The 27,630-nt window shown below is 45.3% G+C and overlaps 1 protein-coding gene across 2 annotated transcripts in view; it reads left to right on the forward strand.

Annotated features, from left to right (window-relative positions):
• Positions 1-17,766: 17,766 nt before the first annotated feature.
• RERG (RAS like estrogen regulated growth inhibitor) overlaps positions 17,767-27,630 on the forward strand; it is a 131,547-nt gene continuing 121,683 nt past the window's right edge. The window contains exon 1 of one of the 2 annotated variants that reach the window (XM_081956925.1): positions 17,767-17,933. The gene's annotated coding sequence lies outside the window, so the exon portion shown is untranslated. The other variant, XM_081956926.1, reaches the window with a different exon arrangement.

Below are 27,630 nucleotides of genomic sequence, written 5' to 3' on the forward strand. Positions count from 1 at the left end.
AGAGGGATATTTTCTTTGCAAAAAAGGGCAAAACAGGAAGGAAATGGAACGGGGGGGGAGAGAGAGAGAGAGAGAGAGAGAGAGAGAGAGAGAGAGAGAGAGAGAGAGAGAGAGAGAGAGATATTACCGCATTTTTCAGAGTATTAGATGCAACATTTCCCCCCCTGCCCCCGCCCCACGAAAAGGGTGAGAATCTGCCTGTGTCTTATACACTGAATACAGCACTTTTGGCCTCCTGAAACCCCACCCCATGCACCCCATTTTTCGCAAAAATGGACATGCAGAAGGTTTGGGAGGCCTGTAAAATGCTCCTAGGGGCTGGGGAAGGCAAAAATGAGGGGGAAAGGGCCCATTTTTCACAAAATGGGGGTGTTTTGCCCTCCCAAGTCCCCAGGAGCACTCTGCAAACTCTCTGCACTCCCCATTTTTTTCGCAAAATATGGGCCCGTTTTCACGAAAAGCAGGGCATTTTTTCCTCTTTTTGCCCCGCCCAGCCCCCAAGAGCACTTTATAGGCCTTCCAAAAACACTGCATACCCCGTTTTTTGCCTCCCACCCCCCCATTGCATTTTTGCCCTCCCCAGCCCCTAGGAGCACTTTGCAGGCCTCCCTGCAGGGCATGCAGAGGGTTGGGGAGGCCTGCAGAGTGCTCCAGGGGTCCAGGGAGGGAAAAAACGTTTTTTTAAAAATTTATCTCTAAATAATCTTGGTGCGTCTTATACTCCGGTACATCTTATAGTCCGAAAAATAAGGTACCCATGTTTAGAAATCAGGACCTATTTACTATTGATAGAAAAAGCTGTAGAGAGCTGGGGTAGAACTCATGCATCGCTTCTAGATTACTGGGCATAATCTAGAAGTTAGTAATTACCGTATTTTTGGAGTATAAGACGCACCTTTTCCCCTCAAAAAAGGCTGAAAATCTGGGTGCGTCTTATACACTGAATACAGCAATTTTTTTTGCTTCCCAAAACCCTGACCCCTTCACTAAAATGGCCATGCATGGCCTCTGGGAAGCTAAGAGCTCCTGGGGACCGAGGAGGGCAGAAATGAGAAAAAAATGGCCCGTTTTTTGCTCAATTTTATCCCCCCCCCCCCAGCTCCCAGGATCACTCTATAAGCTTCCTAAAGGCTATCCATGCCCTTTTTAAAATGGAAAACGGGCCCATTTTTACAAAATACGGGCCACTTTTTGCTCCCCACCCCCACCCAGGAGCACTCCGCAAGCCCCCTAAAGGCTATTCATGCCTTTTGGGGGGGGGATGGGCCCATTTTCATGAAAAACAGGACGTTTTGGGGAGGTTTGCAGAGTGCAAAAACTTTTTTTTATTTGTCTCTTCAAAATTTATTTATTTATTTATTATTAGCGTTTATATACCGCCCCCTCTCCCGAAAGTATAATATACTTATACTCCGAAAAATACGGTACTGGTTCTTTTGTTACCAAGGATTTTATTCAGGAAAAAAAAAGTCTGTTAATTATTTCAGGATATCATCAGGAATGTTGATTTTAAAAAAGGCACAATGAAGATTGATGTCAATACACTGCATTAAATTAGAACAGGCCCAGATCACTCAGAACATTCAACTCTATACCGTATCTGGCACATTTAATTTGTGACAATTTCTGCTGAATAAATTAGCACTCTTGCAATGGAATTAATTAAATCAGTATTAAAAATACATTGAGTGCTTAGCATTCTATTGTGAGAAAGAATGGGGAACGGGTTCTTTTGGCAAATGTATCTCACCCACAGGAATAAGAGTCTCGTTAACCGCTCGCAGCAGTTTTAAGTAGCATTACTTAATGCATTGGAAATTTATTGAAATTTACGGTAACACTGCTAAGTGTCTCAGATTGCTTTATTAACTAGCCACGCTGGAGACTTTGGGCTCGGTTTGGAAGAACGATGTAGATCTGTTGTAAAATATTTTTGCAGGCCTCTGCAACTCAGTGAAATCCTTGTCATGTGAGGTTACTAGGCACCAGGAAGAAAAAAAATGAGGCTTTGTAGAGAAGTATTAAAGCTCAATCACATGTACCTAGTTGCCCTTTCAAAGTCTAGATAGAAAAGCAACAGGCTCACAGTTACTCATGATCACTGCAATGCACTCTACATGGGGCTGCCCTTGAAGATCACGTGGAAACTGCAACAGGTTCAGAATGCAGTGGCATGTGCAGTTTTGGGTACCTTATAAGGTAAAGGTTCCCCTCGCACATATGTGCTAGTCATTCCCAAAGGGGTGGTGCTCATCTCTGTTTCAAAGCCGAAGAGCCAGCGCTATCCGAAGATGTCTCCATGGTCATGTGCTGGCATGACTAAACGCCAAAGGCGCACAGAAGGCTGTTATCTCCCCACCAAAGGTGGTCCCTGTTTTTCTACTTGCGTTTTTACATGCTTTTGAACTGCTAGGTTGGCAGAAGCTGGGAAGCTCACTCTATTACGCAGCACTAGGGATTCGAACCGCTGTATTCTGTATTCTGCCACCTTTCTGATCGACAAGCTCAGCGTCTTAACCACTGAGCCACTGCATCTCTATTGGGTGCCTTGTAGTAATACCCATAGTAACATCATTGCTATATGAACACACTGGTTCACACTTTCTAGGTGCAATTCAATGTGCTGGTTATCACTTTGAAGCCCTACACGGCACTACAAAGGTTATTTCACTTCTCCCTGAGGGTATCGGCCCATCCCACTAGGTCATCTGTTGTCATCCGATGTTATCTGCCTTCTCTATAGCCTCTCACCTGAGCTTTGAGGGCTCCTATCATTTTAACCTTCTGGAAGGCTGTGAAGATCTGATTCTTCCCCAGACATTGAGCTAGGACAGGGTTTGAGTTGGAGGCTATTTGATCTGATGCATTGTTTTTGTGTGTGTGTGTGTGTATGTGTATGAATTGTTATGAGCTTCCTAGAATCATTATATGAGATAGGTGTCATGGCAATCCTGTAAATAAATAAGCAAATACATAAATAAAATAAAGTGTGTCACTTACAAAATAGGAACCAGAGACAGTATGTGGAATAACGTATATAAGCACTGTCATCTCTTGTTAAACTTACAGTATAAACCTTACTTAATGCAGAAGAGCTGTGAAGGTTGGACCATAAGGAAGGCTGAGCACCAAAGAATTGAGGCCTTTGAACTATGATGCTGGAGAAGACTCCTGAGAGTCCCTTGGACTGCAAGGTGATCAAACCGGTCAGTCCTAGAGGAGATCAACCCTGACTGCTCTTTAGAAGGCTGGGTCCTGAAGGGGAAGCTCAAAATACTTTGGCCACCTAATGAGAAGGAAGGACTCCCTGGAGAAAAGCCTGATGCTGGGAATGATGGAGAGCAAAAGAAGAAGGGGACGACAGAGAATGAGTTGGATGGATGGAGTCACTGAAGCAGTCTGTGTACGCTGAAATGGACTCCAGAGGATGGTAGAGGACAAGAAAGCCTGGAAGAACGTTGTCCATGGGGTTATGATGGGTTGGACACGACTTCGCAGCTAGCAACAATGCAGAAGAGGATTTGTTTACTGTACGTGGGACAATATAGTTAAAATCTATTTGGTTCATCATTTTATTTCTAACAATGAATCTCATCATGAGAGGTCATCGGGGGGACAAAACTGCTACAGCCCTGTGAACATACCTACAGATATAGATAATGCCCAATTCAATTTTTTTGTACAATTTATTAAGTGTGGCACTTTCGGGGATGTTTTTTAAAAAAAGAGCTTAGAAATATTATTACTTAGAGTACTTCCAAAGGAGGCATGGCAAACTAATTGTCTTTGAGTGAATGGAAACAACCATTGCAACAATGGCCAAAGAACTGGTGTTCTATGGAACCCATCTGGATAAGGAGAGGACAAGAGATGGCCCACATGAGCACAGGTGGCTGCTCCTCACAAGAAGACCACAGGATAGCAATTTTCCATGGGTTTGAGCACTGGGAGATGAAGGAAAAACCATCATACTCATAGCCATGGTGGAGCCATTTACATGACACCAATTTTATTATCCTCCCTTTCTAATCACTCTTGAAAATTGCCTATTTATTACCTTAAGGCTATTAGAGATCTTCAGAATGACAAGTTTGAAAAAAAAATTACCACCTGGTGAGTTTACCTTCATTCTTGAACAAAAGAGGAAAAAAATAACTGCAAGCTTAGGAATTTAAAGAATTGGAAATAAATGGTAAAAAAGTAATAATAAGATTTTGACACAAGAAAATTATAAACAAATTAAGGGTCCAGAAGAATTTGGAATATTAAGTCAGAGACTGAAGACTTTACAATTTTAGAAATAGAACACTAGAGGGGGTCAAGGTACCTCTTTTAGAGGCAGTGACACCTCAACCAAATTAATGCTGGAGATGACAGAAAACCAGGTAGTCTTTAGACCAGGGATGTCCAAACTTGGCAACTTTAAGACTTGTGGACTTCAACTCCCAGAATTCCCCAGCCAGTTGGCTGGGGAATTCTGGGAGTTGAAGTCCACAAGTCTTAAAGTTGCCAAGTTTGGACACACCTGCTTTAGACAAACAGCAGCTTGGCTGGAATCAATCTCAGCTTGTTTTGTCCCGTCGTGTAATGGACTGTGAGAATAACCTTGAGGAAGAAAAGAGAGAAACACAACCAAGGCCATGGCCATAATAAGAGCGGTCTCAGCCCACAGCAGGAAGGTAATTTGAGGAAGCATCTCAGACTTGAACCTGTCTAATTCTCTTTAAATAAAAGCAAAGAAAGGGGAGGCATAGCCAGAGTTTCAAACTTCTGTTACTGTAACCTGTAATAAAGGTTGTTGTAGTATTCATGATTGTGGGATCCATGTCTGACTTGCATGATATGGGGGTGACACATATAGACCATTGCAGCTTTCAGACATCCATCCAAGATCTTGAGAGCATCTCCACCTTGGACTAGTGTAGCGATGTGCAGCTTGGTATCTTCAGTGTACTGGTGATGCCTCACCCTAGCTCAGTGATGGCAAACCTATGGCACACGTGCCAGAAGTGGCATGCAGAGCCATCTCTCCGGGCGCACCAGCCATCACCTGTTGCTCTTACGGGTTCCGGTGCATCGGCCAGCTGGTCTTCGCCTTTGCAGCAGCACCGGAAACTGGAAGAGCAGCTCCCTGGCATGCATGCGCGTAATGGGAAACTCTTTCTGGTTTCTGGCGTGCGCATGCATGCTGGCTAGATAGTCTTTGCACATGCATGTGTGCCAAAATCCAGAAGACCAGGCGATGCACATACCAGAAACCGGAAGCTCAGCTTCCCAGCACACAGATGCATGCTAGGAAACTGCTCCTTTGGTTTCTACTTCTCCTGTGTGCGTGCGCCAGGGAGCTGCTCTTCCGTTTTCTGGTGCTCAACCGCACACATGTGCTCGTTCCCGTTTCGGCACTCGGTGCTGAAAAAGTTTGCCAACACTGCCCTAGCTAATGGATGAACTCCCAAACAGCTTCATGTGGACATGGAATGATATGGTTGAGAGAATTAGTCCTTGCAGAATCCCACAAGTGTGATATTCAGTTGAAAATTTCCTTTCTAGAGAGTCCTGCATACAGAAAGTCCGCTTGGAAAAAATGATGTGGCTTTCTCCGAAACTCCAAGGGGTCCGTGGAAGCTTGTATAAAACAGTTTGGGCACTGTTTAATCCAAACAATGCGTTTAACCTAGGCAGATCGTATGCACTATAGAGTTTGTGTTAAAAACTAATCCTCTTTAGAGATTTCTCTGCAAAACAGATGCCATCACTGAAGCATTAAGATATGCTTAGCTACCTTTTCTCATTCTCTGAAAATGTAATTTGCTTGTCTAGATGGAAAGGTGATGATTTTTTTTAAAAAAAAGCTTCCTATTTTAGGACTGCCTTGACAGCAGCCGGGTCCTCCAAAGATGGATTGAATGCAATTTAATTCAGGCTTCCCTTAGGAGGACATCAGGCTGGGAAAGGCTGCTGCAGGCCAGAGGTCAGAAGCATTTTCCGTCAAAGACTTTTCAAAACATTGCAAAGTCATGACATCCCAAACGATTTCATCTCAATTCTTTCACTCTGAAGTCTTAGATGAACTCAATGAAATATCTGCGGGCTTTAGGGATCTCATGCAAATCAGACCTTCGGGAAAATAATTTTAAGGTGAATTTAATTCGGCAGCATCAGAGTAGTGACCAACGGAATGATGGTTTACCAGTTTTGGTAAACCTTTTGTTGGAAGAAATGTCCTTCTGAGTTCAGTTCCAAGTGGGTCAAAAGACACTGGAAACATGGAGGCTGCTTGGAAAGATGGTTTAATGATGGACAGGGCCACCTGCCTTGGACCTCCTGGGTGAAAAGGCTGATCACATACTTCAAGATGTTGGGTGAAGAAGAAAAAAAAGGCTTACTAGCTGTGAGTCCCTGGGTTTTATGCCCTCTGTTGAAGCCTGCCCTGGAGCCTCCCACTCCTGTGCAAGAAATGCACTCTGATTGGCTGTCAGACTCCCATTGAGCCATGGAGGGGCAATTCTGTAGGCTGTGCTTTGAGTCCAAGTTTGGTTGAGCCTCGCTGGGCGGTGATGAAATGAAAGGGCTTTGGGATTCCTATTATGGCTCTGCCAATAGATCTTTGTTATGTAGAATAGACTGGCTCAGGTCTTAATGGCCCATTGACAAAGGTGGAGGGCAATGAGTTTCTTCCTCCCTTCTAGGGGGAGATATTCTGCCCTTTTAATATTTCCCAAAATATTTCATCTTCTAGTAGAGGAGTGGGTATTAACTTCCTAACACTTTCTCTTGAGACTGGTATTGCAAAACAACGGTTAATCAGTAACTGGTTTTCAACGCTTGCTTTGAGTTGCAAAGGGCCAAATGGTCATCAGTGTAAGACTGGGCAGGCAATTCGCTGAAATGTTTTTGAATATTAGTAGCTCAGGTTGGTAGTTATGCTGAACTCCAAGCTTGGCAATTTGGTTGCAAATGTTTCATCCCCATTTGAGGAGACATCTTCAGCAGGGTTGAGTTTCACATTTTGTTACAAACAGTTTGCCCCGCGTGCACCCAGCATTCCGTACATGCGCATTGCTACTGCTATACTTGGTGTGTGCGCCCACCGTGCATTGCTTGTGCATGCTCAGTTGACTGAAAATTGTTTTGCGCATGCGCAGAAACATGCTGGCAAAGGCAGAAGAGACTGGGGAACAGATTTGGGGGCATGGTCAACCTGGGTCACTGCTGGTTCTTTTTTGTAAAAAGTTTTTTTTTATTTTTCCTTTCAAGTTCATTCTTAGATATACGTCCATTCTTATAATTGTTATTTAACATATGTCAATTCATATCATTTTACCGCCCTGTACATTTACATTTTGACATTTTCTTATTTTCCTTCCCCCTATATTAATCATGTGTCATCTGAGATATTTATTTCATGCTTTGTTCCTTTTTCTTTCCATTTGTATCTTTTTTCAAGCCACTCATAAAATTGCCCCCTTGTCCTGTAGTACACTGATTCCTCCTTGTCCTTTATTCTCCATGTCAACCTATTCATTTCTGCACAGCCTAATATCTCCTTTATGACCTCCCCTTCCGATGGGATTTTGTCTGCTTTCCAGTTTTGTGCAAATATCTGCTGGTTCTGTGTTCCAGGCCAAATCACCACTACTGGTTCAGCCAAACCGGACCAAACTGGGAGAAACCCACCTCTAGCGTGTGCCTTCCATGCATGCGCCCAGCCTCAAAAATGTGCCTAAATAGGACGGGATAGAGCCGGGGCGGGGAGGCAGACCCACCCACAATTTCCACTACTGGTTCGTGTGAACCGGTGCGAACCAGCTGAATACCACCTCTGATCTTCAGTGTGCTTTGGATTGTCCTTGTCACTGGCCTTAAAATACTTTTAGGGTTAGGGTTAGGTACTTAAAGACTAGTGCTCCCCCAGACAATCACAATCCAAAGCGCACTGAAGATACCTCCTCGAATGGGGACGAAACGTCTGCAATCAAATTGCCAAACTCGGCATAGTGTTCCTTCTTTTAAAAAAAAAAGTGAATGTTTTTGGTTGATCTGAGCAAAAATAACAGAAAATGTTGATGGTTTACAGAGCAATATTTGAATCACTTTTTGAGAATAAATATGGCCTGTAGATGGTGCAAGCAAGCTAGGTTCTCATACCACTGATATTGCTCATCTAATATCATTCTATTTTCACTCTGCTCCTTGCAATGTTTACATTCCATTTGAGTTCATTTATACTGTTGTTCAGAGACCACCAATGACCCCTCATTTCAACCCTGAGCCACAAACATTCTCCTTTATTGATACTCCCTCCCTACCTACCAGATCTCTCCTCTCTTCAGCAGTGTGTGGACTGATAGTAGATTGGGGTGGAGAGAACTTCATTGTCTGGTATTGTATCTAGCCATTGGCTGTTGGCCAGGTATTTATAGATGTTGAAGGGTTTTGTCTGATAGAGTGCCATTGAGAGGGGCCTTTCTTCCCCCTACTCCCGTGCCCATCATCCCTGCCCTCTCCTTTCCCCCTCCCATGTGCTCCTCTTTCCCACCCTGCCTACGATCCTGGCACTTTGTCCCAAAGCGTTTATCTGACAGGGAGCCATTGAGAGGGGTCTTTCTTCCCCTTACTCCTATTCTCATCAACCCTGCCCTCTCCCTTCCCCCTCCCATGTGCTCCTCTTTCCTGCCCTGCCTATGATCCTGGCACTTTGCCCCAAATCCATCAGGCGCTTCCCCATTGGTCCACTGGAGGGTGAACGTCATGGCTGGCTTTCCAGAGGAATCTGGAAAGGAACTGACATCACAAACAGTTGCCACTCTAGGACACCACACTCTCTCTCCTTAATGGCCCATGCATTCCAGAGTTATGCTGGAACACACACACACAGACACACCCTAGGGGTGTCTTACCGCCCCCTAGTATTTGTTTCCATAGAGTAAGTCATCTGTGTAACACGTTTGGTTGAAATTGCTCAAGGTGCTTCAGATTTATGCTCATACGTACATACATACATACATACATACATACATACATACATACATACATACATACAATATAAATAAAAATCATAATAAAGAAAGAAAAGATAAAGAAAAAAGAAAGAATAAAGGAAAGGAAAGAAGGAAAGAAAAGAAAGAAGATGATGATGATGATGTGATGTCTAAAATTCTGCAAATACAAGTTATATGGAGATGGTTGATCTGTCTTCATGCCTTTGATATCACAGTCTATGTTTCATGGGCATATAAACAGGTAGCAAGTACCACAGCCCTGTAGACCTTCAATGTTGTTGCTAGACTAATTCCTTGATGTTCCCATACAGTGGACGTAGTCTTCTGAAGGCAGAACTTGCCTTTGCTATTCTGCAGTTAACTTCTATATCAATGGACATGTCTAGAACAAGTAACCAGTAGCATTCAATAAGTTCAGTGCAGAGAAGAGTTTACTATTGCTACCTATAAACAAGAATCTAGTCAAGTAATGGTCAAAGTTCAATTGGTGCTAGATGAAGGTGAGTGGAAGTCATGAGGGGGGAAGGGGCTGGACTTTGTGGCAACACAATTATTCTAAACTGATGAGACATTTCATTCCATCTTCTAGCTCAGCCTGCTCTTGTACAGGAGAAGTTTGCACATGAGTTTGTTCCTTGAATATTGATGGCGAATCCAAAGTTGTCACAAGTCATAGAAAATTTGTCCATAGATTAGCGTTCATTTCATCCCGCAGCCACGTGTCTGCATTTTATGATGGTTTGGCCGAAACCAGCATTTACCTCCTTTATGACTGCAGTGCTCACTTAACAACCACTACAAAAAGGCTCCCAAAATTGGGTCGGTGACATACCTGATTGAACAACTGTCATTACTTATGACCATAATGGAAACCATAATCCTCATGGTTGCAACTCTACTGGATTAACTCTACTGACTATTGACTTGCCTCTCTGACTTTAAGACAGTATGCAGGGCACAGTCATAGCAGTTTATGTTGAAGGCCCTAGTGCAGGGGTGCCAGAAACCCCATCCATGGGATGCAAGCAGTACATGAAATCGCACACTTCTGGTCTCTAAAGAAACCTCTCCCCACAGAACTGGTCCCTGGTGTTGTGGCCTGCCAGGGGCCAGCAGAGCTGGCAGCAGATTCGGACAGTGAGGAGGTTGGGGAGGAACATTAGCCAGTCCTGGAGTCTAGGGAAGGCTCTGATGAGGGCTTTGTGTCAGAAGCAGAGAGGGGGCCAGGGCTGTCTGACAGTTATCAGCTGCCTTCGGAGTCGGATATCAATGAGGCAGAAGATCAGCTGGAGCCTGTTCCCAGTGTGTGCATGCACAGAGTTGCCAAGCGAAGGGAACAGCTAAGGAACAAGGATCAACTTGGGAGTAAAGGCACAGGTGAACAGTGAATGGCCCCTCCCATAGGAAATAAAAGAGGAGCGAAAGGGGCGGGGTGTTTGCAGGAGACAATTAGTTGCATTCTTGCCACATTTTGTGGCATCTGAAAAGTATCAGCCTGGCCACTCTCCAAGCCTGATAAAGGTCAGTAAGTGTGAACTATCTTGAAAGACTGTGGGAGAGGAAAGACTTCTGGAGAGGAATTCACTGTAAATTAAATAAAAGGGGTTTATCGGGACGAGGAAGAGGCTTCGTGCTGCTGGGGAAGCCTCCGTCAGAACAGCTGGTACTCAAAAGGTTGGGGGCCACTGCCCTAGTGAATATCAGTACTGTTACTGTATGAATGTATCGGCTGCTTGTTCTGCTAAAGGGCAGTCTTTTAGAAACATGGATTGTTGGCTGTTTTCTTTTTGGGGAAAATGGACATTAAGGCATGCTTCCTTTGATAGTGTCCGTTACAGACTCTTGACTGTGAAAGCAGTCAAATCAGGCATAGAAAATTCTCCTCTGATGCAAAGCTACAGGATATTATTGTTCAACTAAAGATGTATTTTCTGGCACTTTGCAACTTTAACGAAATGACTGAAGTATTTCTAAGCTTGTCAAATCAGTGGAAAGGGGCTTATTCAGCAAGAGTTGCATAGAAGTTTTTGAAAATTCAAATTAGCTCTATATAACATTTCTATGTAATATTGGGGACACGGTGGCTCAGTGGCTAAGACGCTGAGCTTGTCGATCAGCAAAGTCGGCAATTCGGCAGTTCGAAACCCCAGCACCGCGTAACAAGTGAGCTCCCATTACTTGTCCCAGCTTCTGCCAACCTAGCAGTTCGAAAGCACGTAAAAATGCAAGTAGAAAAATAGGGACCACCTTTGGTGGGAAAGTAACAGCGTTCTGAGCGCCTTCGGTGTTTAATCATGCCGGCCACATCACCACGGAGATGTCTTTGGACAGTGCTGGCTCTTTGACTTTGAAATGGAGATGAGCACCGCCCCCTAGAGGGGAGCCTTTACCTTTTACCTTTAAGCTTGCCTGCTGTAATAGAAAAGACAACAACTGGATAGATGTTTAGGGCAATAATATGCAATCCTGATCAATCTGAGAATGGATTGTATTCTGGGGATTGCATTTATAAAATTGGATACATTTGTAGCAAGGAATTGACAGGGTCTTGGATAAAAATAGAAATTAATGAATCCACTTGATTGGATTGCACACAAAAGCTAAATAAATTAAGTTTCTTTCTGACCGAATATTAAAAAAACTCCTGGCCTTGGGCATCTGATTTATGTTTCACTTTCTGATGAACATGTCTAGGAAGATACAAGGCTAAAGGTTTTTTTTTTTAAATTGCTTTGGAGCAGGTATGGGCACTCATACTGCATTATTGATTGGAGGTTGAATATCCAGTGGCATTGAATATTCTGCTTCTCAAGACCACAAGGAGACAGTAGGATGTAGGTAGACTTTTAAGAATTATTTTTCAGTCTGTCTGCTCTTTGTCTAACGGATTGCTTTAAGATATAGTACCTTTCTCTCTGGGGATCTACACACAAATAGTGCTGGGCTCTACCCTTGATGGGATATACAGGTAGTCCTCAACTTACGACCACAATTGAGCCCAAAGTTTATGTTGCTATGTGAGAAATGTGAGAAAAGTCAGCTTTGCCCCATTTTATGCCTTTTCTTGCCATGTTCGTTAAGTGATTCACTAGATGTGAAATTAGTAACACGGTTGTTAAGTGAATCTGGCTTCCCCGTTGACTTTGTTGGTCAGAAGATAGCAAAAGGCGATCGCATCACTCAGGACGCTGCAACTATCATAAATGTAAACATAAACATCATAAACATCCAAATGTAAATCACATGACCATAAGTCAGTAAATGTGGAAAATGGTCATAAGTCACTTTTTTCCGTGCCGTTGTAATTTTGAACAGTCACGAAGTGAACTGTTGTAAGTTGAGGACTACCTGCAGCTAGCTTGTGCTAGATTTTGCTTCTTCCTGTAATATATTTCCTGTAAACAAATCTCCTTTCTCATGTAGTTAAAAAAGCCATTTCAATAAACCTTGAACGTAATGGTCTCAGGAAAGCTACCTGCAGACTTAAAATTTTCCAAGCACCAATGCGGCATCTCTGTATAGCTTGCCTTGTAGCATTCTTTCCCTTCTTTTGTCTAAGGACAAGGGACAGCAAACTGAAGCTCTGGAGCCACATGTGGCTCTTTCCTCCCTCTGCTATAGCTCCGTCACCGGTCACCGTCACAATTTTGAGAGAAGCTTCCAGTGCGGGTGGGGTGGGGTGGGGGGAGAGAAGCACAGTGTGTCAGGAGAAGACTCTATGGCAAGGGGAGGGTTTTCCAGTTGTCTCCACAATTGATATGGCTTTCGGTTATGACAGGTAGAGGAAAAAGTAGGCTACTTTAGGAGGAGACTCTATGGTGGGGGAACTGAACTTCCGGTCAGCTCCAGAATTGAACAGGGGGCTTCCGGTTAGGACCTTTGTGGCTCCCGGTGTTTTCTTTTCTGTGGGAAACGGGTCCAAATGGCTCTTTGAATGTTTAAGTTTGCCGATCCCTGTCCAAGAAGGAGGAAATTGTATTCCCAAGATTTTGAGATAGACTGAAATAGGCACCATCAATCTGATGAATTCACCAGGAGCCCAACAACAGAGCAAACAGAAGTGCCTTGAACCTGCAGCAGGAACCATGGTATTCATATCTCAGGAAAGTCTTGTGCAATTGGACCCAAGGATTGGGTTTGTTGTGGCCCGCCAGCAGAGCGGGTAGCAGTTGGGCAGTGAGGAGGTTGGGGAGGAGCTTGGGTCAGTCCTGGAGGTTGGGGAAGGCTCGGAAGAGGGCTCTGCTTCGGAGGCAGAGATGGGGCCGAAGCCATCTGACAGTTATCAGCTGCCTTCAGAGTAAGACATCAGCGAGGCAGAGGAACAGCTAAAGCCTGTTCCAAATGTTCATATGCGCAGAGCTGCTAGAAGAAAAGAACCACTCAGAAATCAGGGTTGACTTGGGAGTAAAACCACTGGTGGACAGTGAATGGCCCTCCCATAGGAAATAAAAGAGGAGCGAAAGGGGAGTGGGCTTTTGCAGGAAACCATTCATTTGTTTCAGGAGTGTGAAGATCTGTCCGTGAATCTCAGAGACTCTGTGCCCAGTCTTTCCTTGCACAGCACCTCATTTGGAAAATATTTACGTGGCAGCTTTCCAAGATAGATAAGGTCTGTAGTCATCAATTCACCTTTGAAAGACTGTTTTTACCAGGCCTTTGCTGAATGAAAATGAGAGGAATTCACATTCGTTTAATAAAAGGGGTTTTGTCAGGACCACGAATTGGCTTCGTGCTTTTTGGGGAAGCCTAGGTCAGAACAGGATTATGAAAACAGACACATATTATTGCACATCCAGTGCTCTAGGTTGGGTTTTTTAATTTTCTGGATACTCGTTGTGATGAATTGCCTGGTGTCCATATTGAACTTGAGAGGTATGATGTAGTGGTTTGCCTATGTCAGACAAGCATTGTACATGTGTTGTTCTTGGCACTCTAAAGACCACGACGTATTAGTTTGAGACTCTTTCCCATAATAGGAATTGTTCCATCATAGGTAAGTGATTTTCTAAGTCGAGTGATTTATGGACTTCGGGACCAGTGAGCAGCCGATCTGCATTACTTGGAAGATGAAGTGGCCAGGGAGGAGTTTGCTAAAGTCTATCGAGTAGCCCTGCGAGACGGTTTTCAGAATGCATCTATTGTTACCTGGGTTTGATAGATGGGAGTGTTAGATTTATGCAGGCCACAGGTGTGTCTCACCAGAATTGTGCAATGTTTGAAGTAGATGGAGCACTTCTGGAAAAAGGGAGAGAGAGAGGGGGAGAAAGAAAAAAAGGGTACCCTGAAATATCTATGGAGGCTTTCAGTTATCCAGGTCATAGTTGTCCCAAAGGTGCTTTTTCAAGAGGCAACTGGACTTTCTGGTTTTTTCTTCGAAGACGTTTCACTTCTCACCCAAGAAGCTCACCCAAGTCTGAGATAGACTCTGTGTCAGGCCTGTAGTTATGTTCTTTTTAGGATCTTTGGCCTGCCATACTTTCTGATAATTTCCTATGCTGTTTCATTAGTGTAGTAGTTGGGAAGGGGGAATAGAAAGGAGTAGGATTGTGGAATGTATGTTGACATTCTTTTATAGAAGCCAAGGTCATCTTTTGTCTCTGCACCTCGACACCTGACCGGAAGCAGAGGGGTGTAGATGCCAGTGTGGAAGATGATGATTGGAACATGTGATGGATTATGGGGTGTGGGGATAAGATCATGAACTTTCAACTGGGTGGAATTCCAGGAAGAGAATCAGAGTTGGAATTCCACAGCCGTGCCAACATGCCTGTATGATTAAATTGGAACTTTGATGATTCTGCCTTGGTCTCTGATTGATTTCATGCATGGTATTTGGAACGCTGACACTTTGCAGTCCTTTCTACAAGGAGAACCCCACCCAGATATTTAACAGTTGGGCAGAAAGTTAAATACTTCAACCATGTTTGTATCTTTGCACACTAACAAAGACCCCAACAAGTATCTCCTTCAGGCCACACAATATGGTGTATACATGGAAACCCGCTAAGATGTGTAGATCTTATGCAGTACATTATTCTACATCTTCTGCTGCCAGGCCAGGCCCTCCCTCCTGCCCGCTTGCCGCTTTCCCTGCTGGCTGCCCAGTTGACCAGGCGGGGCCCGGGTTGAAGCCAGCGGGGGGGGGGGCTACGGTAGCACGAATGTTGCTTACCTGTGTGTAGGCAGGAGGCGGCAGTTCTGTAGATCCACATGGCGAAGGTGAAGCAGGGTGAGCTGGGGGCGTGGCCAGCCAGTGCAATAAAAATTCCTCTGCGCATGCACAGAAGCAAAACCCAAGATGGCGGCACCTATGGCACCGCTAGGAGAACTAGTTCGGGGGTGTGGCAAGCCTGGGTCGCTTCCGGTTCCGCCGCCAAACCACTACTGGTTTGGCCGAACTGGTCCGAATGGTAGGAACCCACCTCTGCTTCTGCAGATGGAACCACAGATTTGCAGTCAAGGAAACACACATACACACACCCCTAAATCAGTTCAGAAAGTTTGGAGGAACTACAGGACAGAGCTGAACACAAGGTCTGTTGCACGCTTGTTAGTATACTTTCTCAATATTGGATCCAAGTGTATAATGACGTATGTATTGCAAGTGTATAATATCCAAGTGCATAATGAAGAAAGGGATACTTTAAAAGAGAAACTGCACATTTGTGCGAGAGCAGAGACTGGTTATAACTGGGGTTTGAGTGGAGTTCTTCCATTTCAGGTCAGGTTTTCATCAACAGGGGCTCTAGCTCCCATCTCCAGTTTTATCCTCACAACAACCCTGTAAGGTAGGTTGAGTTGAGAGAATATGCTGGGTCCAACCAGGGACTTTCATGGCTGATGGGGGAGGGTGGGAGACATGAACCTGGAATTGCCAAATTCCAATTCAGCCCTTTAAGCAGGGCGCCATTTCGTCTTTATGGCAAACGTGGGCTTGCCAGGGTCTGTTGTGGGAACGTTCCCATGTATTAAAAGGATTAAAGAACCGGAGGAGGGCAAAAAGGGAAGACAATACAATGTGCTTTTTGTACAGCCGGAAGGCTAAGGGGAAAGACAGCGTTTCATTCGCCTGTCAGTTGAAACCTGCAATAAAAGTTAAGCAACAAGCATCGTCTTTCAACGGGCGTTACTCAATCGCACAAAGAGGCGACGGCATCCGCAGATCTGGGCACGACGCGGGGACCTCGAAAGCTCAACTCCCACGCGTGACACGCGCCACGGTCCTTCCCCCCTCACCCCTCCCCACGTTAGCGCCCTCCAGATACTTTGGACTTCCCTTTCCCATCATCCTCGGCTGGGGATCCTAACCTTCGCCCGAGAACGGCGAGAAACGGACGGCGACCCCATTCCCACCCTGAGAGTCTGAAGCAAAGCAAAGGTCGCCCCAAGCCTCGCCCGCGGTCGCTTATCCTACCTGCGACGGCGCGGGGGTGGTTGGGTGGGGGGGACAGCTTATTTTTCCAGCCCGGCGATGCTGAGCGCCGTTACTCGCCAACTCATAGCCCCTGCGCCCAAGGGACGAAGTGAACTTCTCTCTGTGTGTGTATGTGTGTGTGTGTGTGTGTGCGTGCGTGGATGTGGTTGTGTGTCCGTTTGTGCATTCGCGTGGACACATCCTGCCTGCGACGGTGAGAAAAAACAAGCTGGTTTTCTCAGACTGGCGATCGCTGAGCGCCGTTACTCGCCAGTAGCCAAAAGGGCTTCGGCGGTCGTGCGCTCAAGGGAGAGGTCGGCGGCCCTTGGGGACGAAGAAGTGAACTTTTCAGGGGTGTGTGTGTCTTTCTGTCGCTCTCTCTGTGTCTGTGTGTCCGTTTTTGTGTGCCGATACATCCTTCCAGCGGCAGTATCTCTCTCTCTCTCTCTCTCTCTCTCTCGTGTGTGTGTCTGTGGGTCTCCGTTTGTACGTGCGCGTGGACACATCCTGCCTGCGACGGTGAGAAAAAAGCAGCCGATTTTCCCAGGCTGGCGATCGCTGAGCGCAGTTACTCGCCAATAGCCAAAAGGGCTTCGGCGGTCGGCGACCCTTGGGGACGAAGTGAACTTTTTGTGTGTGTGTGTGTGTGTCCTTTTGTGCATGCGTGTGGACACATCCTTCCTGCGACGGTGAGAAAAAGGGCGCTTATTTTCCCAGGCTGGCGATCGCTGAGCGCCGTTACTCTGCAATAGCCAAAAGGGCTTCGGCGGTCGTGCGCCCAAGGGAGAGGTGGGCGACCCTTGGGGACGAAATGAACTTTATGTGTGTGTGTCCCCTTTTGTGCATGCGTGTGGACACATCCTTCCTGCGACGGTGAGAAAAAGGGCGCTTATTTTCCCAGGCTGGCGATCGCTGAGCGCCGTTACGCTGCAATAGCCAAAAGGGCATCGGCGCCCTTACGCCCAAGGGAGAGATCGGCCGCCCTTGGGGACGAAGAAGTGAACTTTTCAGGGTGTCTGTCTGTGTGCGTCTGTGTGCCTCCATTTACGCCTCCCTTTGTGCGTGCGTGCAGGATTCCGGGTTGTGCCACGTGCCACCCCCTTCACCTCCGGCCGCATCTCCCCTCCCCTCCACCCCCGCTCTGCAGTGCAGGCTGACGGCCGGCAGGTGACGCCGCCGAGCCTCCTTTAAAAAAAAACACAACCGAAAAGAAGGAAAGAAGAAAAAAAGCCGGGCAGCGCGTTGTGACCACCGGGTGCTGCATGTCAGCCGAGGCAGAGAGGAGGCGGTTATAAACTCCGCTCGGATCTCTTCTCGCCCTTGTTCTCCACACCCGCCCCGCCGCTCTCTCTCTCTCTCTGCGGTACTTTCTCTAAAGGTCGCTGCAGGGGAGGTGAGTGGGCGGCCGGGCGGCCTCTCCCGCCGGATCCTCTGCGCAGTTGGCATCTTCTGGTCCAGGAGCCGAGAAAAAGCGGACGCGTCTGCGAGTCGCGGGGCTGCCCGGGACGTCTGGCGAGGTGAGAGAGCCCAGAAAGAGCCCGAAGTGAAGCTCCGGGGTGAGGGGTGGATTTCCAAGCGCAACGGTGAGGACTGGCAGAGGGTTGGAAAAGCGCAACCGATCGCTGGAGGGAGGTGAGTGGCTCTCTATCCAAGAAGCGGTGGATCACTTTCCTGGTGATCCTCCTTGCGCTAACCGGGGCGGGGTGGGATCGGGGTGGGGGCGAGAAAATAATGACTTAATCAATGTTTTCCCCCTTCGGAGGGTGCTGCTCTGCGGGGAAAATGATACAAAAAAGCGCCTGATAAGAACCTTCTAACTATTCTTCCATGGATGCAAAAATCCCATTCAGTTGTTGTTAGTTGCGAAGTCTTGTCCGACCCATCGCAACCCCATGGACAACGTTCCTCCAGGCCTTCCTGCCCTCTACCATCCTCAGGAGTCCATTTAAGTTCATGCCTACTGCTTCAGTGACTCCATCCACCCAATTCTCTCTCGTCCCCTTCTTCTTTTGCCCACAATTGTTCCCAGCATTAGGCTCTTCTCCAGTGAGTCCTTCCTTCTCATTAGGTGGCCAAAGTATTTGAGTTTCATCTTCAGGATCTGGCCTTCTAAAGAGCAGTCAGGGTTGATCTCCTCTAGGACTGACCGGTTTGATCGCCTTGCAGTCCAAGGGACTTGCAGTTGTCTTCTCCAGCACCAGAGTTCAAAGGCCTCCATTATTTGGTGCTCACCCATTCAGTTAGGAGGGGCTGATTACCAAGTGCAGGTAGTCCTCGATTTACGTCCGCAAGTGAGCCCAGAATTTATGTCATTAAGTGAGACATTGGTGAAGTGAGCTTTGATTCATTTTTAGGACCTCAGTAAATCACTGCGGTTGCTGAGTTAAGTAACAAGGTTGTTAATGGGATCTGGCTTGTCAGAAGCTGGGGAGATTGTATAATCCTGGGACATGGCAACCGTCATAAATATGAGTCAGTTACCAAGCTTCTGAATTTTGATCACATGACTATGGGGATGCTGCAACACTCATAAGTGTGGGAAATGGTCATAATTTGCCTTTTTCAGTCCCGTTGTAACTTTGGATGGTCACTAAATGAATTGTTCTAAGTCGAGGACTACATGTGTGTGTGTGTGTGTGTGTGTGTTTGTTTGTATGTATGACGATACCTCCCGCCTACCAGACATCTGGAAACCAGCCCTAGTCAACAAACAAGCCCCACCCACCACTCAGGCCGTTACAACACGAAACAACAATAGACACACAGCCAGCACCAATCAGCACCAATCTACCAATCATGATCCAACCACACAACCAATCATTCCACTTATTGAAACAAAGCCAGCACTCCACACACCCCCACCAAGATTTATAGAAAGATGGCAGCTCCGATCACACTTTAAGCCCAAAACCCAGCCTGAAGATGGCGAGTGAGACGTCACTGGTATGCCCAAATATGGGAGCCATTTTTTTTATGTTGCATTTGTTACTTTTGTGTTGCATTTGTGCTGATAAATAAATAAAGGGAGACTAGTATAGATCTATTTCAAGCTATTTAGCTCTCATCAGCTAGCCATACTCCACACACACACTCACACTCACACACACACACACACACACACACAAACATCCCTCTCGCTTTCTAACTCTCTTATCTCTATCTCTCTCTGTCATTCTCTATCTATCTATCTATCTATCTATCTATCTATCTATCTATCTATCTATCTCTATCTCTATCTCTATCTCCATCTCTATCATCACTTCTCATCTGACTCCAGAAAGCATGAGATGGGAGAAGGGGGTGTTCCAACAGGTTCACGGGGGCAGCTGTTCCAGTAGAGTCAGGGGTTGCATTCACATGGGATATTAACCAGCTATGGTTTCAGGAGAATGTACAAACTCAGTCTTTGTCATTTCATTAACCTGCAGAAGTTAAAAGTCACCTGGCTGTTTTAACACACACTTAGGAACGGAGATCTGCAGAATACCTTAAGGACTTGTAACCTGGGTTGGAGCGACATTCTTTGCCAAACCTGAAGGAAAAATCAAGCTTGTCTGTTTCCAAGCTTGTCTGTTTTAAATGGGGTGGAGAATGGCAGCTGGCTAGGTTTTGCAGCCTCTGAGAGGATGCTGAAAACATACTACAGGTATTGTACAGAGGTTCACATATTTGTTAGGTGTGAAACCAAGTCTTCCACATAAATGTTTTAGAAATCCCAACTTTTTGGTTGCAATTTTTCCCCCTCGCTCTCTTTTTGCAGAGTGATGTGATTAGAGGCTGTTCAGGGTTCACGTTTTCATCATTTGTACTTTAAAAGGATCTTGGATGAGTTAGCAAACACCTTGGTTGCTTAATGTAATCCTATGTTTCTTGCCAGTGGCAACTTTAAGGTGTCTAGACTTCCAGAATTCTCCAGCCAGCAGCTTAAAAAGTTCTTGAGGTTGAGAAAAAGATGCAATCCAACAGAATGCAGGAATTCTGTATGTGTTCCAAAATACTCTGTTACTATTTTTAAAAATCATTTTCTTAAAACGTTATCAGTAAAACTAACTTGACATACCATATCCTGTTCCTGGAAATGTTTATCGCCATCAAATACTCACTCTTCAGAAAACTTGTGAATCATTACAAAAGTCTAAAGCTAAAGGTTCCCCTCGCACATATGTGCTAGTCGTTCCCGACTCTAGGGGGCGTTGCTCATCTCCGTTTCAAAGCCGAACAGCCAGCACTGTCCAAAGACATCCCCGTGGTAATGTGGCCAACATGACTAAAAGCCAAAGGCGCATGGAACATTGTTACCGTCCCACCAAAGGCGGTTCCTATTTTTTCTACTTGCATTTCTTATGTGCTTTCGATCTGCAAAGTTGGCAGAAGCTGAAACAAGTAACGGGAGCTCACTCCGTTACACAGCGCTAGGGATTCGAACTGCTGAACTGCCGATCTTTCTGATCGGCAAGCTTAGCGTCTTAGCTACTAAACCACCCTTTCAAAAGTCTACACATACTGTACAATCTTAACCTCAACTCCATCTGGTTCCTGAACAGACTTGTAGCATAAAGAATAAATTATTTTAAGCAGCATCCTAAATTACATACAACTTTCTTGTAATAACATGGCTCTCTCGTCGTCTGCAAAGCTCCACATTCTTCTGTTTCAGACTGGCAGTTGGGATGACAAATTTAGCTGTTGGTTGCTGACTTCTAATCTTCCATGTACAGATAACCCACGACTTACGACCACACCGTGAAGCCCAAATTTATGTTGCTAAACAAGAGAGCTAAATGAGCTTTGCCCCATTTTACGGCCTTTCTTGCCGCAGTTGTTAAGTGAATCGCTGCCAATGTCAAGTTAGCAATGTGGTTGTTAAGTGAATCTGTCTTCCCTCTTGATTTTGGTCGTCCGGAGCTCACAAAAGGGGATCACATGACCCCGGGACCCACTGCAACCGTCGTAAATATGAAGCAGTCGACAAGCGGCTGAATTTTGATCACGTGACGATGGGGATTCTGCAATGGTCGTAAGTGTGAAAAACGGTGCTCGGTTACTTTTTTTCCAGTGCCGTTGTAACTTCAAATGGTCACTAAGTGAACTGTGGTACGTCAAAGACTATCTGTACGGTAGAATGACATTGTGGAAGTACATCTAGGGCAGCAGTCTCCAACCTTTGCGGCTTGGCGGCCGGGCTGGGGTGCGGAGAGGAGAACTGGACCATTCACACAAATTGAGTTGCATAAAAGGGGCAAACTCACTTAACAAATGTTTCACTTACCAACATAAACGTTGGGCTCAACTGTGGTCGTAACTTGAGGACTACCCGTACAGACCTACAGAGATACAAAGATACAGAGATAGAGATATTCCATTGATTGCAAATGCTGTACAGGCAGTCCTCAATTTATGACTAGTCATTTAATGCAGGGGTGGGTTGCTGCTGGCCTTGCTGCTGGTTCACTGCATGTGTGCTTTGTGCACATGCCTGCCAGATGCATGCTGCGCATGTGTGCATAGTTGACTGTTAGTTCTGCGCATGCGCAGAACATAACATTACAAAAAAAACATTCCGGCAGTGGCAACCGGGGAAGCGGTTCAGGGGGGTGGCCAGCCTAAGCCACTGCCGATTCTGCAACCAAGGCCAAAATACCATTACCGGTTTGCCCGAACTTGTATGAACCGGTAGCAACCCATCTCTAATTTAATGACCCTTCAGAGTTACGATGGGTCTGAAAAAAGTGACTTTCAACTGGTTTGAGCATTTATGGCCATTGCAGCATCTCCACAGTCATGTGATCAAAATTCGTTTAACAAGGTAGATAAATTGCCCCAATCCATCATACTTTTTTGGGGGGGGAGGGGGAGGATTATATTGTACAAGGGAAAGAACTTCCCCTCAAGTCTCTCACCTAGTTCATTGATAAAGATGTTGAACACCACAGAGCCCAGGAGAGAAAGTTCCTTCAGTCCTGTGCACTAAGGTGCAAGGGAACCATGAGGCAGGCTGGCTAGGGCTATGGGTGTGTGTGTGTGTCTGTATGCTACTCTCAAGGAATGGGGGGAGGGAATGCAGAAGTGACGGGACATTTCCTGCCAGCTTCCCCATTGATTTTGTGGGAAGCCGGCAGGAATGCAAATGATGAAAACATAAATGGTTTGCTGGGGTGTTGTAAAAGTGAGCTGGGTACCCATCAGTGGTGGTATTCAGCCGATTCGGACTGGTTCAGGCGAACCGGTAGTGGCGACTTCCCGCCCATCCACCCACCCCAGCGCTATGCGATCCTATTTAGCCATGTTTTCTAAGCCACACACATGCTTGCAAGCCGCTCACGAAAGCAAAGCACATGCGCAGAAGGCCACGGACATATGTGGAAGGTGCACGCTGACATTTTCGGTGTGCAGTGAACCGGTGGTAAAATTATGTGAAACCTCTGGTACCCGAGTGTCTGGATCACAATCACATGACTGCGGGGGGACCTTGCCATAGCTGCAGCTTTGCAGACCCATCATAAGTCCCCCTCATTCAGCGCTATCAGGATTTTAAACCTTCACTGAGAAAGTGGTCGTGAGTCAAGGACTGCCTCTACCATTTTGTGAAGGACGTCATAAGCGACTTTTCTGTCTGAAAAATAAGCTCCCCACAATAGTATGAGATCCCTTTTTGTTGCTTTATTCATGCCTAACGTTTTTTCTACAGGATTTTCATGTTTTTCTGTGCCGTAAACTGGAAATAAACATTGTAATAAATGAAAAGCCCAAAGATATGGAATACAGAATAATCGAGTTGGAAGGGACCTTGGAGGTCCTCTAATCTAACCCCCTGCTAAAGCAAGATATCTTATACCATTTCAGACAAGTGGCTATCCAGTCTCTTCTTAAGTTAGGAAGGAAGGAGAAAAGGAATAAATGAAGTAGAGATGCAACAGCAGTCACAGCAAAAAACAGCATTGCAAAATAAGATAGATAGGTTCAGTTCTATGAAAGCTGAGATTTTTGAAAGCTAGAGGTACAGTAGTCATTTGGTTAGGAGTATTCGTTTAATGACCACTCAGAGTTACAGTGGGGAAGAATGATGAGACTTATAACTGATTTTTGGAGTTCAGACAATTACAGCATTCCTGTGGTCAAGTTCTTCGGAACCAAGTGCTCAGCTTGCGATTAACAATGTCAAATGGGGAAGCAAAGTCAATGGGGAAGCCAGCAGGAAGTCAAAAGTTGCTCCCGCTGCTTTTTTGCCCGTCCACCTTATGTGGCACCTGTCAACATCCCCCCTATCCACATGCAACACCATACACCCCTTTCCCGTGCATCCTAACATCTGCTCCTAGGGCCCACCTGCCTGTCCATGGCATCTGCCCACCTGTAGCTTTTACCTTCGTCTCTCACCCACCAGCCTCTTCCCATATATGACTATGACCTCATCATAATCAAAATCATAATCGTCATAACCACATGAGGTCCTCACTTAATGACTCACATAGTCCTGTGCTTACAATGGCAACTGGGACTGCGGGGATTCCCATCATTAAGCAATTTAGTTGTACAATGTCATACCTTACAATCACATCACTTAGCAACAGAGATTCCAGTCCCAATGGTGTTATAAGCCAATGATTATCTGTATTTATTGCTATATTACACTTCCACCCAGAGAAACACAAGGATTAATATTTCCTGTGGCAAAAGAAAAAAAATTACACCCCCCCCCCAATTGTTTTGGTACTCAGAATGTCTGTGTAATACCCTGCCTTTTCTACTAATTCTATTCATTTCGAGTAAATTGTAGCCTTCCATTGCTGCTGTGTTAATCATGAGTAACATTCCACCAAATTTCAGTGATAATCATCAGATTTTTCTTCCTGAGTTCAGATCTCCATTCTCTATCTTTATTTCTCGTGATCTATGCATTGAGGAAGAATTTCCTGAGATTCCAAGTAGATCCACCTGCTGCGGAGCTTGTTTTGGTAGCTTTCCAGTGAAACTCCTGAATCTTAGTTTTAGTGTTCCACCACTTCTCTTGAATTCTGCTTCTTGCCCTCAGTCTTGGCTGCTCATAGACTTCTGAGCCTTTGTTCCTGTTTAACACCCTACTGAGGGATCACCGCCAGTCTCTGTAAGATGTAGCTTAATTTCTTAGGATGGGTCTTTCTTGAAGGCAGCCAGCTGCTGAGTTCTAGAATGCTTTTTTCTTTCCTTACACAACAGACAGAACACATGGGGGAGACTTATTCTCCAAAGCACCTGAGGGAAGGACAAGAAGCAATGGGTCAAAGCTCTTTAAAGAGAGCTCCAACTGGGAACGAAAGACAAATCTCTTGACGGTGAGAACAATTAATCAATGGAATGGCTCATCTCTCTGAGTTGTGGGTACTTCATCACTGGAGGTTTTCAAGAAAAGATTGGACAATCTGTCAGATTTGGGTTAATGTCAGGGTTTCAAATAGCGTCCAAAATTAAGTCAGAGTCCAAGGCAAAGGATTCCTCAACATTCCAATTTATTAAAAGAGCCATGTTGGCACATCCGGGAAAACCCGAATCTGAAAGCTTCCAGGTTTTCCCACCCAGTCAAAGTTCAAGATCCTGCCCCAACACCCACAAGTCCATCACATGGTCCAACCTTCCACTGCCATGAAGGCAGATTCCACCCATCCAGTTCCGACCAGGTGCAGAGACAAAGATGACCTTGGCTTTCAAAGAAGAATGTTGTTATGGCTACATATCACACAACTATGTAAAATCCCCCCTCCCATTTTCCCACAATAGAAAGCAGACAGTAGAAAGTGTGGCAGACCTGAAGTCCAAAAGAAAAGATGGCTTGTAGGCATGACACAAACCTTTGTCCAGGATGGTATAAAATCTCCTGTCTTGGGCAAGCGGTTGGAATAGAAGATCTCCAAGGTCCCTTCCAGCCCTATGATTCTTCAGTTGGAAGGATTGCTGGCAAACTATTGATACCTAAATAGCTTGTCTGCCTAGAATCCACACTGTATACCTGACATTAATATGACCAACGTGTCCAGAGGTACTTCACGAGAAGAGTACTCCACTCCTCTGCTCACAATAGAATTCCCTATGCCACCAGGCTCAAAATTTTGGCCTTGGACAATCTGGAACTGTGCCGCCTGTGGACGGACCTAAACATAGTATACAAAATTGTCTGCTACAACGTCCTACCTGTCAACGACTATTTCAGCTTCAACCACAATGATATGCAGGCAAACAAACGATACAAACTCAAGGTAAACCGCTCCAAACTCGATTGCGGAAAATACGTCTTCAGCAATAGAGTGGTCAACGCCTGGAATGCTCTACCTGACTCTGTTGTTACTGCCTCAAACCCTCACAGCTTCAATCTCAAACTGTCTGCTGTGGACCTTACCCATTCCTAAGAAGTCCGTAATGAGGGTGTGCATAAGTGCACCAGTCTGCCTACCGTTACTGTCTTACTGTCCCCATTTATCTGTATTCATTTCCTTTGTTCATGTCCACGTTCATACTTCTACCTGCTATCCTGCACAAGTTTGACAAACTAATAATGAATAAAATAATAAATAAACGATGAAAATCAATGAACAGCCTTAAAATAAGCCAGCGACCTGCAAGTGCTGAAATAAAAGAGGTTGTTGTGAGTGGGAGATAGGGCGAAAACAGGAAAAGCAATATATTCCTACCTGCTTGGAAATACTGCAAAAGAACTGTTGCTATTTCATCAAATTAGAGCATTTTCCTGTAATGATAGGTGCAACACAATAGAAGAGACTTTTTGCCAGCCTGTTCTGTGCCCTCCATAGGATCCGTTGCTTTATGAAGAATTTTCTTTTCATTCTTTGGGAAAATTTGAGAGAAAAGAGCATTGTTGCAACAGCTTTAAATGACCCGTTTTTGCCAAAATTGGTGAGGGGGTGACATGGAAGGCGGGGAGGACTACCACCAGAGCAGTTAAAAAGGACCCTACCTCTTTGGAATAACAAAAGAGCAAATTGGACACTTTTGAGTCTTCTGTGTTACAATGAAGTCCAGCATGATAAAATGTAGAGTAGTTAATTAGAACCGGTGAGGTCTTTGGAATGTTGAAGGAAACTGGTGGTTCTCTCACAAAATGGCTTTCAGAACATCAACAATGGTTGATTGTTCACAAAATGGTGGCAGTGGTGAACAGGACCAATCTGACAATGCCGCTTTACCAAAAATGAAAGAGCTGAGATTGAACTACATCACCAGCTACCAAGCTGCTTGGTGTTAAGCCAGTTTAACTCTTCTGTTGTTGTTTTTTTAATATACAAGATGGCGCCATGGTGGCACAGGGGTTAGAAAGCAGTACTGCAGGCTACCTCTGCTGACTGCCGGCTCAAAGTTGACTCAGGCTTCCATCTTTCTGAGGTTAGTAAAACGAGGACCCAGATTGTCGGGGGTAATATTCTGGCTCTGTAAAACTGCTTAGAAGGCTGTAAAACCCTGTGAAGCGGTGTATAAGTCTAAGTGCTATTGCTATATATTAAACAATATAAAGCAGTGTTTCTCAACCTTGGCAACTTTAAGTCCTGTGGACTTCAACTCCCAGAATCCCCCAGCCATCTGGCTGGGGAATTCTGGGAGTTGAAGTCCACAGGAGTTAAAGTCGCCAAGGCTGAGAAACACTGATATAAAGGGATGACAATATGCTGCCTGCAGGCTTTCTAGTCCTCTCATTTTCATCCCCCCCCCATTTTTTTCATAGATGGGTCTGACTGACAATGACTGATAATGGTAGGCCATGCCCCTGGCAGCCATTTATAACATGTTCTGATGTCTTCTAAACCTCTCCCTATATTACAACGGGAATGTGTGTGAGAGAAAAATGCACTAATGTTGGAATGCATCTACCTCACATTTTCCTAGTTTATTCAAAATGGTCAAGGCTAACATATTAGACCAGAAGTGTCTGTGGGGTATTTGTGTAAACAAAGGTCAAGATGGTACCATGTTTCCCTGAAAATAAGGCACGGTCTTATTTTCTTTTGACCCCCGAAATAAGCACTTGACCTTGTTTTCGGGGAGGTCTTATTATTTTTGAGGTGCAGGAGGTGGCAAGCGTGGTCACCTCATGGCTGCTGTGTTGCAATATTTTCAGGGAGGGCTTATTTGGGGGGGAGGGCTTATTTTAGCGCATGCTCTCAAAAGCCCAATTTGGCTTATTATCCAGGGAGGTCTTATTTTCAGGGAATCAGGGTAGCCATAATCATA

The sequence above is a fragment of the Natrix helvetica genome, assembly GCF_964273705.1.
Source record: "Natrix helvetica genome assembly, chromosome: 6".
NCBI classification, from domain to species: domain Eukaryota; kingdom Metazoa; phylum Chordata; class Lepidosauria; order Squamata; family Natricidae; genus Natrix; species Natrix helvetica.